Source organism: Salvelinus fontinalis, chromosome 10 (genome assembly GCF_029448725.1).
Source record: "Salvelinus fontinalis isolate EN_2023a chromosome 10, ASM2944872v1, whole genome shotgun sequence".
Classification (NCBI taxonomy): Eukaryota; Metazoa; Chordata; class Actinopteri; order Salmoniformes; family Salmonidae; genus Salvelinus; species Salvelinus fontinalis.
The window spans coordinates 39,432,962-39,449,642 of record NC_074674.1 but is presented as its reverse complement, the minus strand read 5'-3'; the positions used below and the strand labels follow the sequence as shown (position 1 = coordinate 39,449,642).

General features: G+C 42.1%; 1 protein-coding gene across 1 annotated transcript in view; it reads left to right on the top strand.

Moving 5' to 3' along the window:
* Positions 1-16,681, top strand: part of eva1c (eva-1 homolog C (C. elegans)) — a 40,013-nt gene that overhangs the window by 10,789 nt on the left and 12,543 nt on the right. The gene's annotated exons all lie outside the window — the stretch shown is intronic.

Here is a 16,681-nt window from a genome sequence, read left to right as displayed (position 1 = left end):
TAGGTGTGGTGGTGATGGTAATATTGATAGGTGTTGTGGTGATGGTAATAATGATAGGTGTGGTGGTGGTGATGGTAATAATGATAGGTGGTGTGGTGGTGATGGTAATAATGATAGGTGGTGTGGTGGTGATGGTAATAATGATAGGTGGTGTGGTGGTGATGGTAATAATGATAGGTGTGGTGGTGGTGATGGTAATAATGATAGGTGTGGTGGTGGTGATGGTAATAATGATAGGTGGTGTGGTGGTGATGGTAATAATGATAGGTGGTGTGGTGGTGATGGTAATAATGATAGGTGGTGTGGTGGTGATGGTAATAATGATAGGTGTGGTGGTGGTGATGGTAATAATGATAGGTGTGGTGGTGGTGATGGTAATAATGATAGGTGGTGTGGTGATGGTAATAATGATAGGTGGCGTGGTGATGGTAATAATGATAGGTGGTGTGGTGATGATAATAATGATAGGTGTGGTGGTGGTGATGGTAATAATGATAGGTGGTGTGGTGATGGTAATAATGATAGGTGGTGTGGTGGTGATGGTAATATTGATAGGTGGTGAGGTGATGGTAATAATGATAGGTGGTGTGGTGATGGTAATAATGATAGGTGTGGTGGTGGTGATGGTAATAATGATAGGTGGTGTGGTGATGGTAATAATGATAGGTGGTGTGGTGGTGATGGTAATAATGATAGGTGGTGTGGTGATGGTAATAATGATAGGTGGTGTGGTGATGGTAATAATGATAGGTGTGGTGATGGTAATAATGATAGGTGGTGTGGTGATGGTAATAATGATAGGTGGTGTGGTGATGATGGTAATATTGATAGGTGGTGTGGTGGTGATGGTAATAATGATAGGTGGTGTGGTGATGGTAATAATGATAGGTGGTGTGGTGATGGTAATAATGATAGGTGGTGTGGTGATGGTAATAATGATAGGTGGTGTGGTGGTGATGGTAATAATGATAGGTGTGGTGATGGTAATAATGATAGGTGGTGTGGTGATGGTAATAATGATAGGTGGTGTGGTGGTGATGGTAATAATGATAGGTGGTGTGGTGATGGTAATATTGATAGGTGGTGTGGTGGTGATGGTAATAATGATAGGTGTGGTGGTGATGGTAATAATGATAGGTGTGGTGGTGATGGTAATAATGATAGGTGGTGTGGTGATGGTAATAATGATAGGTGGTGTGGTGGTGATGGTAATAATGATAGGTGGTGTGGTGGTAATAATGATAGGTGTGGTGATGGTAATAATGATAGGTGGTGTGGTGGTGATGGTAATAATGATAGGTGGTGTGGTGGTGATGGTAATAATGATAGGTGTTGCGGTGATGGTAATAATGATAGGTGGTGTGGTGATGGTAATAATGATAGGTGGTGTGGTGGTGATGGTAATAATGATAGGTGGTGTGGTGGTGATGGTAATAATGATAGGTGGTGTGGTGGTGATGGTAATAATGATAGGTGGTGTGGTGGTGATGGTAATAATGATAGGTGGTGTGGTGATGGTAATAATGATAGGTGGTGTGGTGATGGTAATAATGATAGGTGGTGTGGTGATGGTAATAATGATAGGTGGTGTGGTGGTGATGGTAATAATGATAGGTGGTGTGGTGGTGATGGTAATAATGATAGGTGGTGTGGTGATGGTAATAATGATAGGTGGTGTGGTGGTGATGGTAATAATGATAGGTGGTGTGGTGATGGTAATAATGATAGGTGGTGTGGTGGTGATGGTAATAATGATAGGTGGTGTGGTGATGGTAATAATGATAGGTGGTGTGGTGGTGATGGTAATAATGATAGGTGGTGTGGTGATGGTAATAATGATAGGTGGTGTGGTGATGGTAATAATGATAGGTGTGGTGATGGTAATAATGATAGGTGGTGTGGTGATGGTAATAATGATAGGTGGTGGTGGTGATGGTAATAATGATAGGTGGTGTGGTGGTGATGGTAATAATGATAGGTGGTGTGGTGATGGTAATAATGATAGGTGGTGTGGTGGTGATGGTAATAATGATAGGTGGTGTGGTGGTGATGGTAATAATGATAGGTGGTGTGGTGATGGTAATAATGATAGGTGGTGTGGTGGATGGTAATAATGATAGGTGGTGTGGTGATGGTAATAATGATAGGTGTGTGGTGGTGATGGTAATAATGATAGGTGTGTGTGGTGATGGTAATAATGATAGGTGGTGTGGTGATGGTAATAATGATAGGTGGTGGTGGTGATGGTAATAATGATAGGTGGTGTGGTGATGGTAATAATGATAGGTGGTGTGGTGATGGTAATAATGATAGGTGGGTGGTGATGGTAATAATGATAGGTGGTGTGGTGATGGTAATAATGATAGGTGTGGTGGTGGTGATGGTAATAATGATAGGTGGTGTGGTGGTGATGGTAATAATGATAGGTGGTGTGGTGATGGTAATAATGATAGGTGGGTGGTGATGGTAATAATGATAGGTGGTGTGGTGATGGTAATAATGATAGGTGGTGGTGGTGATGGTAATAATGATAGGTGGTGTGGTGGTGATGGTAATAATGATAGGTGGTGTGGTGATGGTAATAATGATAGGTGGTGTGGTGGTGATGGTAATAATGATAGGTGGTGTGGTGATGGTAATAATGATAGGTGGTGTGGTGGTGATGGTAATAATGATAGGTGGTGTGGTGATGGTAATAATGATAGGTGTGGTGGTGGTGATGGTAATAATGATAGGTGGTGTGGTGATGGTAATAATGATAGGTGGTGTGGTGATGGTAATAATGATAGGTGGTGTGGTGATGGTAATAATGATAGGTGGTGTGGTGATGGTAATAATGATAGGTGGTGTGGTGGTGATGGTAATAATGATAGGTGTGGTGGTGATGGTAATAATGATAGGTGGTGTGGTGATGGTAATAATGATAGGTGGTGTGGTGATGGTAATAATGATAGGTGTGGTGGTGATGGTAATAATGATAGGTGGTGTGGTGGTGATGGTAATAATGATAGGTGGTGGTGGTGATGGTAATAATGATAGGTGGTGGTGGTGATGGTAATAATGATAGGTGGTGTGGTGATGGTAATAATGATAGGTGTGGTGGTGGTGATGGTAATAATGATAGGTGGTGTGGTGGTGATGGTAATAATGATAGGTGGTGTGGTGGTGATGGTAATAATGATAGGTGGTGTGGTGGTGATGGTAATAATGATAGGTGTGGTGGTGGTGATGGTAATAATGATAGGTGTGGTGGTGGTGATGGTAATAATGATAGGTGGTGTGGTGGTGATGGTAATAATGATAGGTGGTGTGGTGGTGATGGTAATAATGATAGGTGGTGTGGTGGTGATGGTAATAATGATAGGTGTGGTGGTGGTGATGGTAATAATGATAGGTGTGGTGGTGGTGATGGTAATAATGATAGGTGGTGTGGTGATGGTAATAATGATAGGTGGTGTGGTGATGATAATAATGATAGGTGTGGTGGTGGTGATGGTAATAATGATAGGTGGTGTGGTGATGGCAATAATGATAGGTGGTGTGGTGGTGATGGTAATATTGATAGGTGGTGAGGTGATGGTAATAATGATAGGTGGTGTGGTGATGGTAATAATGATAGGTGTGGTGGTGGTGATGGTAATAATGATAGGTGGTGTGGTGATGGTAATAATGATAGGTGGTGTGGTGGTGATGGTAATAATGATAGGTGGTGTGGTGATGGTAATAATGATAGGTGGTGTGGTGATGGTAATAATGATAGGTGGTGTGGTGATGGTAATAATGATAGGTGGTGTGGTGATGGTAATAATGATAGGTGGTGTGGTGGTGATGGTAATAATGATAGGTGGTGTGGTGGTGATGGTAATAATGATAGGTGGTGTGGTGATGGTAATAATGATAGGTGGTGTGGTGATGGTAATAATGATAGGTGGTGTGGTGATGGTAATAATGATAGGTGGTGTGGTGGTGATGGTAATAATGATAGGTGGTGTGGTGATGGTAATAATGATAGGTGGTGTGGTGATGGTAATAATGATAGGTGGTGTGGTGGTGATGGTAATAATGATAGGTGGTGTGGTGATGGTAATATTGATAGGTGGTGTGGTGGTGATGGTAATAATGATAGGTGTGGTGGTGATGGTAATAATGATAGGTGTGGTGGTGATGGTAATAATGATAGGTGGTGTGGTGATGGTAATAATGATAGGTGGTGTGGTGGTGATGGTAATAATGATAGGTGGTGTGGTGGTAATAATGATAGGTGTGGTGATGGTAATAATGATAGGTGGTGTGGTGGTGATGGTAATAATGATAGGTGGTGTGGTGGTGATGGTAATAATGATAGGTGGTGCGGTGATGGTAATAATGATAGGTGGTGTGGTGATGGTAATAATGATAGGTGGTGTGGTGGTGATGGTAATAATGATAGGTGGTGTGGTGGTGATGGTAATAATGATAGGTGGTGTGGTGGTGATGGTAATAATGATAGGTGGTGTGGTGGTGATGGTAATAATGATAGGTGGTGTGGTGATGGTAATAATGATAGGTGGTGTGGTGATGGTAATAATGATAGGTGGTGTGGTGATGGTAATAATGATAGGTGGTGTGGTGGTGATGGTAATAATGATAGGTGGTGTGGTGGTGATGGTAATAATGATAGGTGGTGTGGTGATGGTAATAATGATAGGTGGTGTGGTGGTGATGGTAATAATGATAGGTGGTGTGGTGATGGTAATAATGATAGGTGGTGTGGTGGTGATGGTAATAATGATAGGTGGTGTGGTGATGGTAATAATGATAGGTGGTGTGGTGGTGATGGTAATAATGATAGGTGGTGTGGTGATGGTAATAATGATAGGTGGTGTGGTGATGGTAATAATGATAGGTGGTGTGGTGATGGTAATAATGATAGGTGGTGTGGTGATGGTAATAATGATAGGTGTGGTGGTGATGGTAATAATGATAGGTGGTGTGGTGGTGATGGTAATAATGATAGGTGGTGTGGTGATGGTAATAATGATAGGTGGTGTGGTGGTGATGGTAATAATGATAGGTGGTGTGGTGGTGATGGTAATAATGATAGGTGGTGTGGTGATGGTAATAATGATAGGTGGTGTGGTGGTGATGGTAATAATGATAGGTGGTGTGGTGATGGTAATAATGATAGGTGTGTGGTGGTGATGGTAATAATGATAGGTGGTGGTGGTGATGGTAATAATGATAGGTGGTGTGGTGATGGTAATAATGATAGGTGGTGTGGTGATGGTAATAATGATAGGTGGTGTGGTGATGGTAATAATGATAGGTGGTGTGGTGGTGATGGTAATAATGATAGGTGTGGTGGTGATGGTAATAATGATAGGTGGTGTGGTGATGGTAATAATGATAGGTGGTGGTGGTGATGGTAATAATGATAGGTGGTGGTGGTGATGGTAATAATGATAGGTGGTGTGGTGGTGATGGTAATAATGATAGGTGGTGGTGGTGATGGTAATAATGATAGGTGGTGGTGGTGATGGTAATAATGATAGGTGTGTGTGGTGATGGTAATAATGATAGGTGTGGTGGTGGTGATGGTAATAATGATAGGTGGTGTGGTGGTGATGGTAATAATGATAGGTGGTGTGGTGGTGATGGTAATAATGATAGGTGGTGTGGTGGTGATGGTAATAATGATAGGTGTGGTGGTGGTGATGGTAATAATGATAGGTGTGGTGGTGGTGATGGTAATAATTATAGGTGGTGTGGTGGTGATGGTAATAATGATAGGTGGTGAGGTGATGGTAATAATGATAGGTGGTGTGGTGATGGTAATAATGATAGGTGGTGTGGTGGTGATGGTAATAATGATAGGTGTGGTGATGGTAATAATGATAGGTGGTGTGGTGATGGTAATAATGATAGGTGGTGTGGTGGTGATGGTAATAATGATAGGTGGTGTGGTGGTGATGGTAATAATGATAGGTGTGGTGATGGTAATAATGATAGGTGGTGTGGTGATGGTAATAATGATAGGTGGTGTGGTGATGGTAATAATGATAGGTGGTGTGGTGATGGTAATAATGATAGGTGGTGTGGTGATGGTAATAATGATAGGTGGTGTGGTGATGGTAATAATGATAGGTGGTGGTGGTGATGGTAATAATGATAGGTGTGTGGTGGTGATGGTAATAATGATAGGTGGTGTGGTGATGGTAATAATGATAGGTGGTGTGGTGGTGATGGTAATAATGATAGGTGGTGTGGTGATGGTAATAATGATAGGTGTGGTGGTGATGGTAATAATGATAGGTGGTGTGGTGATGGTAATAATGATAGGTGGTGTGGTGGTGATGGTAATAATGATAGGTGGTGTGGTGGTGATGGTAATAATGATAGGTGGTGTGGTGGTGATGGTAATAATGATAGGTGGTGTGGTGGTGATGGTAATAATGATAGGTGGTGTGGTGGTGATGGTAATAATGATAGGTGGTGTGGTGGTGATGGTAATAATGATAGGTGGTGTGGTGGTGATGGTAATAATGATAGGTGGTGTGGTGATGGTAATAATGATAGGTGGTGTGGTGATGGTAATAATGATAGGTGGTGTGGTGGTGATGGTAATAATGATAGGTGGTGTGGTGATGGTAATAATGATAGGTGGTGTGGTGGTGATGGTAATAATGATAGGTGGTGTGGTGGTGATGGTAATAATGATAGGTGGTGTGGTGATGGTAATAATGATAGGTGGTGTGGTGATGGTAATAATGATAGGTGGTGTGGTGATGGTAATAATGATAGGTGGTGTGGTGATGGTAATAATGATAGGTGGTGTGGTGATGGTAATAATGATAGGTGGTGTGGTGATGGTAATAATGATAGGTGGTGTGGTGGTGATGGTAATAATGATAGGTGGTGTGGTGATGGTAATAATGATAGGTGGTGTGGTGATGGTAATAATGATAGGTGGTGTGGTGGTGATGTTAATAATGATAGGTGGTGTGGTGATGGTAATAATGATAGGTGGTGTGGTGATTGTAATAATGATAGGTGGTGTGGTGATGGTAATAATGATAGGTGGTGTGGTGATGGTAATAATGATAGGTGGTGTGGTGGTGATGTAATAATGATAGGTGGTGTGGTGGTGATGGTAATATTGATAGGTGGTGTGGTGATGGTAATATTGATAGGTGGTGTGGTGATGGTAATAATGATAGGTGGTGTGGTGGTGATGGTAATATTGATAGGTGGTGTGGTGGTGATGGTAATATTGATAGGTGGTGTGGTGGTGATGGTAATATTGATAGGTGGTGTGGTGATGGTAATAATGATAGGTGGTGATGGTAATAATGATAGGTGGTGTGGTGGTGATGGTAATAATGATAGGTGGTGTGGTGGTGATGGTAATAATGATAGGTGGTGATGGTAATAATGATAGGTGGTGTGGTGATTGTAATAATGATAGGTGGTGTGGTGATGGTAATAATGATAGGTGGTGTGGTGATGGTAATAATGATAGGTGGTGTGGTGATGGTAATAATGATAGGTGGTGTGGTGGTGATGGTAATAATGATAGGTGGTGTGGTGGTGATGGTAATAATGATAGGTGGTGTGGTGATGGTAATAATGATAGGTGGTGTGGTGATGGTAATAATGATAGGTGGTGTGGTGGTGATGGTAATAATGATAGGTGGTGTGGTGATGGTAATAATGATAGGTGGTGTGGTGATGGTAATAATGATAGGTGATGTGGTGGTGATGGTGATAATGATAGGTGGTGTGGTGATGGTAATAATGATAGGTGGTGTGGTGATGGTAATAATGATAGGTGGTGTGGTGGTGATGGTAATAATGATAGGTGGTGTGGTGGTGATGGTAATAATGATAGGTGGTGTGGTGATGGTAATAATGATAGGTGGTGTGGTGGTGATGGTAATAATGATAGGTGGTGTGGTGATGGTAATAATGATAGGTGGTGTGGTGGTGATGGTAATAATGATAGGTGGTGTGGTGGTGATGGTAATAATGATAGGTGGTGTGGTGATGGTAATAATGATAGGTGGTGTGGTGGTGATGGTAATAATGATAGGTGGTGTGGTGATGGTAATAATGATAGGTGTGGTGGTGGTGATGGTAATAATGATAGGTGTGGTGGTGGTGATGGTAATAATGATAGGTGGTGTGGTGGTGATGGTAATAATGATAGGTGGTGTGGTGGTGATGGTAATAATGATAGGTGTGGTGGTGGTGATGGTAATAATGATAGGTGGTGTGGTGGTGATGGTAATAATGATAGGTGGTGAGGTGATGGTAATAATGATAGGTGGTGTGGTGATGGTAATAATGATAGGTGTGGTGGTGGTGATGGTAATAATGATAGGTGTGTGGTGGTGATGGTAATAATGATAGGTGTGGTGGTGGTGATGGTAATAATGATAGGTGGTGTGGTGATGGTAATAATGATAGGTGGTGTGGTGATGGTAATAATGATAGGTGGTGTGGTGATGGTAATAATGATAGGTGGTGTGGTGGTGATGGTAATAATGATAGGTGGTGTGGTGATGGTAATAATGATAGGTGGTGTGGTGATGGTAATAATGATAGGTGGTGTGGTGGTGATGGTAATAATGATAGGTGGTGTGGTGGTGATGGTAATAATGATAGGTGTGGTGGTGGTGATGGTAATAATGATAGGTGGTGGTGGTGATGGTAATAATGATAGGTGGTGGTGGTGATGGTAATAATGATAGGTGGTGTGGTGGTGATGGTAATAATGATAGGTGGTGTGGTGGTGATGGTAATAATGATAGGTGGTGTGGTGGTGATGGTAATAATGATAGGTGGTGTGGTGATGGTAATAATGATAGGTGGTGTGGTGGTGATGGTAATAATGATAGGTGGTGGTGGTGATGGTAATAATGATAGGTGGTGTGGTGGTGATGGTAATAATGATAGGTGGTGGTGGTGATGGTAATAATGATAGGTGGTGTGGTGATGGTAATAATGATAGGTGGTGTGGTGATGGTAATAATGATAGGTGGTGGTGGTGATGGTAATAATGATAGGTGGTGTGGTGGTGATGGTAATAATGATAGGTGGTGGTGGTGATGGTAATAATGATAGGTGGTGTGGTGATGGTAATAATGATAGGTGGTGTGGTGATGGTAATAATGATAGGTGGTGTGGTGATGGTAATAATGATAGGTGGTGTGGTGTGATGGTAATAATGATAGGTGGTGTGGTGGTGATGGTAATAATGATAGGTGGTGTGGTGATGGTAATAATGATAGGTGGTGTGGTGGTGATGGTAATAATGATAGGTGGTGTGGTGTGATGGTAATAATGATAGGTGGTGTGGTGGTGATGGTGATAATGATAGGTGGTGTGGTGTGATGGTAATAATGATAGGTGGTGTGGTGGTGATGGTAATAATGATAGGTGGTGTGGTGATGGTAATAATGATAGGTGGTGTGGTGTGATGGTAATAATGATAGGTGGTGTGGTGATGGTAATAATGATAGGTGGTGTGGTGGTGGTAATAATGATAGGTGGTGTGGTGATGGTAATAATGATAGGTGGTGTGGTGGTGATGGTAATAATGATAGGTGGTGTGGTGATGGTAATAATGATAGGTGGTGTGGTGGTGATGGTAATAATGATAGGTGGTGTGGTGTGATGGTAATAATGATAGGTGGTGTGGTGGTGATGGTAATAATGATAGGTGGTGTGGTGATGGTAATAATGATAGGTGGTGTGGTGGTGATGGTAATAATGATAGGTGGTGTGGTGATGGTAATAATGATAGGTGGTGTGGTGGTGATGGTAATAATGATAGGTGGTGTGGTGTGATGGTAATAATGATAGGTGGTGTGGTGATGGTAATAATGATAGGTGGTGTGGTGATGGTAATAATGATAGGTGGTGTGGTGATGATGGTAATAATGATAGGTGGTGGTGGTGATGGTAATAATGATAGGTGGTGTGGTGGTATGGTAATAATGATAGGTGGTGTGGTGGTGATGGTAATAATGATAGGTGGTGTGGTGGTGATGGTAATAATGATAGGTGTGGTGGTGGTGATGGTAATAATGATAGGTGGTGTGGTGATGGTAATAATGATAGGTGGTGTGGTGGTGATGGTAATAATGATAGGTGGTGTGGTGGTGATGGTAATAATGATAGGTGGTGTGGTGGTGATGGTAATAATGATAGGTGGTGTGGTGGTGATGGTAATAATGATAGGTGGTGTGGTGGTGATGGTAATAATGATAGGTGGTGTGGTGATGGTAATAATGATAGGTGTGGTGGTGGTGATGGTAATAATGATAGGTGGTGTGGTGGTGATGGTAATAATGATAGGTGGTGTGGTGGTGATGGTAATAATGATAGGTGGTGTGGTGATGGTAATAATGATAGGTGGTGTGGTGATGGTAATAATGATAGGTGGTGTGGTGGTGATGGTAATAATGATAGGTGGTGTGGTGGTGATGGTAATAATGATAGGTGGTGTGGTGATGGTAATAATGATAGGTGGTGTGGTGATGGTAATAATGATAGGTGGTGTGGTGGTGATGGTAATAATGATAGGTGTGGTGGTGGTGATGGTAATAATGATAGGTGGTGTGGTGGTGATGGTAATAATGATAGGTGGTGTGGTGGTGATGGTAATAATGATAGGTGGTGTGGTGGTGATGGTAATAATGATAGGTGGTGTGGTGGTGATGGTAATAATGATAGGTGGTGTGGTGGTGATGGTAATAATGATAGGTGGTGTGGTGATGGTAATAATGATAGGTGGTGTGGTGGTGATGGTAATAATGATAGGTGGTGTGGTGGTGATGGTAATAATGATAGGTGGTGTGGTGATGGTAATAATGATAGGTGGTGTGGTGATGGTAATAATGATAGGTGGTGTGGTGATGGTAATAATGATAGGTGGTGTGGTGGTGATGGTAATAATGATAGGTGGTGTGGTGGTGATGGTAATAATGATAGGTGTGGTGGTGATGGTAATAATGATAGGTGGTGTGGTGATGGTAATAATGATAGGTGGTGTGGTGGTGATGGTAATAATGATAGGTGGTGTGGTGGTGATGGTAATAATGATAGGTGGTGTGGTGGTGATGGTAATAATGATAGGTGGTGTGGTGATGGTAATAATGATAGGTGGTGTGGTGGTGATGGTAATAATGATAGGTGTGGTGGTGGTGATGGTAATAATGATAGGTGGTGTGGTGGTGATGGTAATAATGATAGGTGGTGTGGTGGTGATGGTAATAATGATAGGTGGTGTGGTGGTGATGGTAATAATGATAGGTGGTGTGGTGGTGATGGTAATAATGATAGGTGGTGTGGTGGTGATGGTAATAATGATAGGTGGTGTGGTGATGGTAATAATGATAGGTGGTGTGGTGGTGATGGTAATAATGATAGGTGGTGTGGTGGTGATGGTAATAATGATAGGTGGTGTGGTGGTGATGGTAATAATGATAGGTGGTGTGGTGATGGTAATATTGATAGGTGGTGTGGTGGTGATGGTAATAATGATAGGTGGTGTGGTGGTGATGGTAATAATGATAGGTGGTGTGGTGGTGATGGTAATAATGATAGGTGGTGTGGTGGTGATGGTAATAATGATAGGTGGTGTGGTGATGGTAATAATGATAGGTGGTGGGTGATGGTAATAATGATAGGTGGTGTGGTGATGGTAATAATGATAGGTGGTGTGGTGGTGATGGTAATAATGATAGGTGGTGTGGTGATGGTAATAATGATAGGTGGTGTGGTGGTGATGGTAATAATGATAGGTGGTGTGGTGGTGATGGTAATAATGATAGGTGGTGTGGTGGTGATGGTAATAATGATAGGTGGTGTGGTGATGGTAATAATGATAGGTGGTGTGGTGGTGATGGTAATAATGATAGGTGGTGTGGTGATGGTAATAATGATAGGTGTGGTGGTGGTGATGGTAATAATGATAGGTGTGGTGGTGGTGATGGTAATAATGATAGGTGGTGTGGTGGTGATGGTAATAATGATAGGTGGTGTGGTGGTGATGGTAATAATGATAGGTGGTGTGGTGGTGATGGTAATAATGATAGGTGGTGTGGTGGTGATGGTAATAATGATAGGTGGTGTGGTGGTGATGGTAATAATGATAGGTGGTGTGGTGGTGATGGTAATAATGATAGGTGGTGTGGTGATGGTAATAATGATAGGTGGTGTGGTGATGGTAATAATGATAGGTGGTGTGGTGATGGTAATAATGATAGGTGGTGTGGTGGTGATGGTAATAATGATAGGTGGTGTGGTGGTGATGGTAATAATGATAGGTGGTGTGGTGGTGATGGTAATAATGATAGGTGGTGTGGTGGTGATGGTAATAATGATAGGTGGTGTGGTGATGGTAATAATGATAGGTGGTGTGGTGGTGATGGTAATAATGATAGGTGGTGTGGTGGTGATGGTAATAATGATAGGTGTGGTGATGGTAATAATGATAGGTGGTGTGGTGATGGTAATAATGATAGGTGGTGTGGTGATGGTAATAATGATAGGTGGTGTGGTGATGGTAATAATGATAGGTGGTGTGGTGGTGATGGTAATAATGATAGGTGTGGTGGTGATGGTAATAATGATAGGTGGTGTGGTGGTGATGGTAATAATGATAGGTGGTGTGGTGATGGTAATAATGATAGGTGGTGGTGGTGATGGTAATAATGATAGGTGGTGGTGGTGATGGTAATAATGATAGGTGGTGTGGTGGTGATGGTAATAATGATAGGTGGTGTGGTGGTGATGGTAATAATGATAGGTGGTGTGGTGATGGTAATAATGATAGGTGTGTGTGGTGATGGTAATAATGATAGGTGGTGGTGGTGATGGTAATAATGATAGGTGGTGTGGTGGTGATGGTAATAATGATAGGTGGTGGTGGTGATGGTAATAATGATAGGTGTGGTGGTGGTGATGGTAATAATGATAGGTGGTGTGGTGGTGATGGTAATAATGATAGGTGTTGTGGTGGTGATGGTAATAATGATAGGTGTGGTGGTGGTGATGGTAATAATGATAGGTGGTGTGGTGATGGTAATAATGATAGGTGGTGTGGTGATGGTAATAATGATAGGTGGTGTGGTGATGGTAATAATGATAGGTGGTGTGGTGGTGATGGTAATAATGATAGGTGGTGTGGTGGTGATGGTAATAATGATAGGTGGTGTGGTGATGGTAATAATGATAGGTGGTGTGGTGGTGATGGTAATAATGATAGGTGGTGTGGTGATGGTAATAATGATAGGTGGTGTGGTGGTGATGGTAATAATGATAGGTGTGGTGGTGGTGATGGTAATAATGATAGGTGGTGTGGTGATGGTAATAATGATAGGTGGTGTGGTGATGGTAATAATGATAGGTGGTGTGGTGGTGATGGTAATAATGATAGGTGGTGGTGGTGATGGTAATAATGATAGGTGGTGGTGGTGATGGTAATAATGATAGGTGGTGTGGTGATGGTAATAATGATAGGTGGTGTGGTGATGGTAATAATGATAGGTGGTGTGGTGGTGATGGTAATAATGATAGGTGGTGGTGGTGATGGTAATAATGATAGGTGTGGTGGTGGTGATGGTAATAATGATAGGTGGTGTGGTGGTGATGGTAATAATGATAGGTGGTGTGGTGGTGATGGTAATAATGATAGGTGTGGTGGTGGTGATGGTAATAATGATAGGTGGTGTGGTGATGGTAATAATGATAGGTGGTGTGGTGATGGTAATAATGATAGGTGTGGTGGTGGTGATGGTAATAATGATAGGTGGTGGTGGTGATGGTAATAATGATAGGTGGTGTGGTGGTGATGGTAATAATGATAGGTGGTGTGGTGGTGATGGTAATAATGATAGGTGGTGTGGTGATGGTAATAATGATAGGTGGTGTGGTGATGGTAATAATGATAGGTGGTGTGGTGATGGTAATAATGATAGGTGGTGGTGGTGATGGTAATAATGATAGGTGGTGTGGTGGTGATGGTAATAATGATAGGTGGTGTGGTGATGGTAATAATGATAGGTGGTGTGGTGATGGTAATAATGATAGGTGGTGTGGTGATGGTAATAATGATAGGTGGTGGTGGTGATGGTAATAATGATAGGTGGTGTGGTGGTGATGGTAATAATGATAGGTGGTGTGGTGATGGTAATAATGATAGGTGGTGTGGTGGTGATGGTAATAATGATAGGTGGTGTGGTGATGGTAATAATGATAGGTGGTGTGGTGGTGATGGTAATAATGATAGGTGGTGTGGTGGATGGTAATAATGATAGGTGGGTGGTGGTGATGGTAATAATGATAGGTGGTGGGTGGTGATGGTAATAATGATAGGTGGTGTGTGGTGATGGTAATAATGATAGGTGGTGTGGTGATGGTAATAATGATAGGTGGTGGTGGTGATGGTAATAATGATAGGTGGTGTGGTGGTGATGGTAATAATGATAGGTGGTGGTGGTGATGGTAATAATGATAGGTGGTGTGGTGATGGTAATAATGATAGGTGGTGTGGTGATGGTAATAATGATAGGTGGTGGTGGTGATGGTAATAATGATAGGTGGTGTGGTGGTGATGGTAATAATGATAGGTGGTGGGTGGTGATGGTAATAATGATAGGTGGTGTGGTGATGGTAATAATGATAGGTGGTGGTGGTGATGGTAATAATGATAGGTGGTGTGGTGGTGATGGTAATAATGATAGGTGGTGTGGTGGTGATGGTAATAATGATAGGTGGTGTGGTGGTGATGGTAATAATGATAGGTGGTGTGGTGGTGATGGTAATAATGATAGGTGTGGTGGTGGTGATGGTAATAATGATAGGTGTGGTGGTGGTGATGGTAATAATGATAGGTGGTGTGGTGGTGATGGTAATAATGATAGGTGGTGTGGTGGTGATGGTAATAATGATAGGTGTGGTGGTGGTGATGGTAATAATGATAGGTGTGGTGGTGGTGATGGTAATAATTATAGGTGGTGTGGTGGTGATGGTAATAATGATAGGTGGGTGGTGGTGATGGTAATAATGATAGGTGGTGGTGGTGATGGTAATAATGATAGGTGGTGTGGTGATGGTAATAATGATAGGTGGTGTGGTGGTGATGGTAATAATGATAGGTGGTGGTGGTGATGGTAATAATGATAGGTGGTGTGGTGGTGATGGTAATAATGATAGGTGGTTGGTGATGGTAATAATGATAGGTGGTGTGGTGATGGTAATAATGATAGGTGGTGTGGTGGTGATGGTAATAATGATAGGTGGTGTGGTGATGGTAATAATGATAGGTGGTGTGGTGGTGATGGTAATAATGATAGGTGTGGTGGTGATGGTAATAATGATAGGTGGTGTGGTGATGGTAATAATGATAGGTGGTGTGGTGATGGTAATAATGATAGGTGGTGTGGTGATGGTAATAATGATAGGTGGTGTGGTGGTGATGGTAATAATGATAGGTGGTGTGGTGGTGATGGTAATAATGATAGGTGTGGTGGTGGTGATGGTAATAATGATAGGTGGTGTGGTGATGGTAATAATGATAGGTGGTGTGGTGATGGTAATAATGATAGGTGGTGTGGTGGTGATGGTAATAATGATAGGTGGTGTGGTGATGGTAATAATGATAGGTGTGTGTGGTGATGGTAATAATGATAGGTGGTGTGGTGGTGATGGTAATAATGATAGGTGGTGGTGGTGATGGTAATAATGATAGGTGGTGTGGTGGTGATGGTAATAATGATAGGTGGTGTGGTGATGGTAATAATGATAGGTGGTGGTGGTGATGGTAATAATGATAGGTGGTGGTGGTGATGGTAATAATGATAGGTGGTGTGGTGGTGATGGTAATAATGATAGGTGGTGTGGTGATGGTAATAATGATAGGTGTGGTGATGGTAATAATGATAGGTGGTGTGGTGGTGATGGTAATAATGATAGGTGGTGTGGTGATGATGGTAATATTGATAGGTGGTGGTGGTGATGGTAATAATGATAGGTGGTGGTGGTGATGGTAATAATGATAGGTGTGTGTGGTGATGGTAATAATGATAGGTGGTGTGGTGGTGATGGTAATAATGATAGGTGGTGTGGTGATGGTAATAATGATAGGTGGTGTGGTGATGGTAATAATGATAGGTGGTGTGGTGATGGTAATAATGATAGGTGGTGTGGTGGTGATGGTAATAATGATAGGTGTGGTGGTGATGGTAATAATGATAGGTGGTGTGGTGATGGTAATAATGATAGGTGGTGTGGTGGTGATGGTAATAATGATAGGTGGTGGTGGTGATGGTAATAATGATAGGTGGTGTGGTGGTGATGGTAATAATGATAGGTGGTGTGGTGATGGTAATAATGATAGGTGGTGTGGTGATGGTAATAATGATAGGTGGTGTGGTGGTGATGGTAATAATGATAGGTGGGTGGTGGTGATGGTAATAATGATAGGTGGTGTGGTGGTGATGGTAATAATGATAGGTGGTGTGGTGATGGTAATAATGATAGGTGTGGTGGTGATGGTAATAATGATAGGTGGTGTGGTGATGGTAATAATGATAGGTGGTGTGGTGGTGATGGTAATAATGATAGGTGGTGTGGTGGTGATGGTAATAATGATAGGTGGTGTGGTGATGGTAATAATGATAGGTGGTTGTGGTGA